The following is a 3,614-nucleotide window of genomic DNA, read 5'->3' as shown; positions in this document are numbered from 1 at the left end:
GGCATAAAAATTTTCAATTCATTGAAACATTGTAATCTTGCATTCAATGGCACAAGAATCAATTTATTTGTATCTTTACAGACACAACACACGCTATGAGAGGGAAAAGTTCTTTTAAGGGGTAGCTCAACAGTAGGTTTTATTTCTTTAGGATTATTTAATTTTACCTCGAAGACACTTCCCGAACTCTGTGAGCTAGGTACTTCCTGAGAACTCGTTGGCTAACTTTGAGCACTACTTGATGGTTGCTCATCAACTTTAGATTTTTTTGTACTAAATGAACAAGTCTTCTACATTTATCACAAAGTTTAGATCCAACACTGACATTATCTATATTTAATTGTTGACGAACAGCTTCAACTTCACTTTCTAAATTAATAATCTTTAATTGTGTGACTGTCTTACTTAGATTTTTTTTGGAGCAATTGCAACATTGGTCAGTAGCATCAAAATTATCCATATTTTATGAAAAAACTGAAATGAAAAAATTGTAAGATTTATTATGAGATTATGCATATTATTAAAAAATTCATTGCTAATTATTAAAGAAAAAGGTGAAAAAATCTATTAAAGAGTCATCCTTGGTAAATATTTTAAGCATTTATATAATATCTATGTCTACAAAAAAAATCACAAAATTGACATAGATGTTATTGTAAAAAAATGGACGAGTGGATTTACCACATAAAAAGAAAAAATTTTTAATGTAGTCAGATAAGCTACTCAAAATTATAAGGCACCCCCAATTCCGCTTCATTTTATTTACGATTTTTAAGCTTTACAGAGCCTTGGAGATTCGAATTTTTTAGTAGTCGTTTCCAATATTTTTTTTATTCAAATGTTTTATTCAAATTTTTTATTAATGTCTTTATAAACAAAATACCTCAAGCCGGTGTAGGTTTGATTCACTACAGAATTTTTTGCAGATTTGAATTTAAAAAGTAATATTTTTTGTAACCACGTAATATCGTCGATTTCGTTATACTAGAAACACTCTACAAATGTTGTATCAATATATCATGGTATAATTCTTTCTTCCTTATATTTTTTCAACTTTCAAGTTCAATTGACAAAAATTTCAAATAGCTATAAAATTGTTCAAACCGCACACAAATACCGTCAAATTTTTATCATTCGAAAATCTTTCATTTACTGCATTTAAGGTCAATTTTTTCAAACACCTCTATTATTTTTGAATACATAAATCGCAGAAAAATAAGTTTTCTATCAGTTTTAAACTAATTTGTTTTAAAAACAAAAATATATGGGATGTTCCAAAATTTTTTTTACATTTTTATGACCCAAACGAGTGAGACGTTTGACGAAAAATTCAAGAGTAATTGTCAGTCCGCAAAAGTATAGAAAGGTGGTGGATCTGTAATAATTTGGGGTTGTTTGTCGGGAAAAGAAACAGGTGACCTGCATTTTGTAGAAAATACAATGAATAGTGATAAATATATCAATATTATGGTAAACTACATGCCTCCATCGAAAAAAGTAAATTATCATATCATTATACGAGGTGTTTTCAAAAAATACCCGGAAATTTTTAATTTCGCGGGTCTGGAGAGTCCGATTGTCAAAATTTTTTTTTATTGTGTTGGTATACGAGTACATGCCCCTGAAGTATGCTAAAATTTTCAACTATATTCACTGTTTACTTTGTCTGCGGTAGTCGCTAAGGATTGACGTGTTTTTATGAGCTCGGCGATTTTCGATTTTTAAAAGAAATAGATCAAAGAATTTGTATTAAATTTTGCGTAAAAAATGAAATAAAGTGTAACAAAGTGTGTGAAATGTTACAAAAAGCCTATGGTGAGTCTGCTATGAAAAAAACAAGTGTTTGCGAGTGGTATAAGCGTTTCCAAGATGGCCGCGAAGACGTTGAAGATGACGAACGCTCCGGTCGACCCAGCACATCAACAATCGATGAAAATGTGAAAAAAGTGGAAAAAATGGTTCTGAATGATCGGCGAATCACAATTAGAGAAGTTGCTAATGAAGTTGGCATATCAATTGGCTCATGTCATAACAATTTTTCAAATGTTTTGGGCATGAAACAGGTGGCAGCAAAATTCATTCCAAAACTGCTAAACTTTGACCAAAAACACAATCGCATGAACATCGCTCAGGAGCTGTTAAACAACGTCAACGACTATCCAAGTTTACTTGAAAGGATCATAACTGGTGATGAAACATGGGTGTACGGTTATGATGTCGAAACCAAAGCACAATCGTCCACCTGGAAGCATTCAACGTCATCAAGAGCGAAAAAAGCACGTCAAGTTCGATCAAATGTGAAGGTTTTGCTTACAGTTTTCTTTGACTGCAGGGGCGTGATGCATCATGAGTTCTTATCACAAGGTCGTACTGTTAATAAGGAGTATTACCTTGAAGTTATGCTATGTTTGCGTGAAGCAATCCGAAAAAACCCCCGATTTATGGAAAAACAATTCATGGCTTTTGCATCACGATAACGCACCTGCTCACTCGTCGTTGCTTGTTCGTAATTTTTTGGCCAAAAACAATACCGTAGTCATGCCCCAACCTCCATATTCACCAGATATGGCTCCGTGTGACTTTTTCCTGTTCCGAAAGTTGAAGAGACCCATGAAAGGATGACGGTTTTCCTCGATTGAAGAAATAAAGGCCGAATCGCTGAGAGTGCTCAAGGACATACCAAAAAGTGAATATCAAGAGTGCTTCGAAGATTGGAAAAAACGCTGGCATAAGTATATTATATCTGGGGGGGATTACTTTGAAGGGGACCACATTGATGTAAACGAATAAATAAATATTTTTTTGGAAAAACGATAATTCCGGGTATTTTTTGAACATACCTCGTGTAGTTATAAATGATAACCACAAATATAATATTATATTTCCTTCAATAAACTTCATCAAAAATGACGTTGCCCTTCTTGATACCCAAAGATTGTAAAAATATTATGAAAATGTTGAAAAAAATCTTGAAATATCCCTTTTTTTCTTTCAAAACAAATTAGTGTAAAATGAATAAAAAATGTATTTTCCTGCAATTTATGTACACGACATTTAAAAATAATGGAGGTATTTGAAAAAAATTAACCTTGAATCATACGATGAATTTTTAGTTTTTAAGATACTTTTAATTTACAAAAATTTTAATAGATTCAAATACTTACTTATATACTGCAAAATGACTCCGTTTTCTAAATTAATATAATGCTCTGTAACAATTGTAACGTTACTAATAATACTGATTATAATAATACAAAACAAAAATTTGTATCTATTAAGGTCGGTATGTATATACTGTTACTGACTTCGTTTTTTATTTGAAATGCAATCGTTACCACCAAGTACTTGTAGGTGTTAATACTAGAATAATTTGTTGCGGAGGTAGCTTTTGCTGTTGCGAGTGCTATGGTCACTCAGCAGTCATCGTACGTGTCAAACGGATGGCGGATGAATGGTCATACTATAGTCTATAGTCGAACGTACCTACAGAATTTTCGTAGAGAGCGAGTACGGACCTCAGAGAAAAACTCAGCATGAAAAAACCGTCAAATATCGTAATTTATTGAAATCATTTTTAATATTATAGTCATAATTTCTTTAGATAATAATATTAT

Source organism: Phymastichus coffea, unplaced genomic scaffold (assembly GCF_024137745.1).
Source record: "Phymastichus coffea isolate CEN01 unplaced genomic scaffold, Cenicafe_Pcof_1.1 PCOF00029, whole genome shotgun sequence".
Lineage (NCBI taxonomy): Eukaryota > Metazoa > Arthropoda > Insecta > Hymenoptera > Eulophidae > Phymastichus > Phymastichus coffea.
This window is presented reverse-complemented; position numbering follows the sequence as displayed.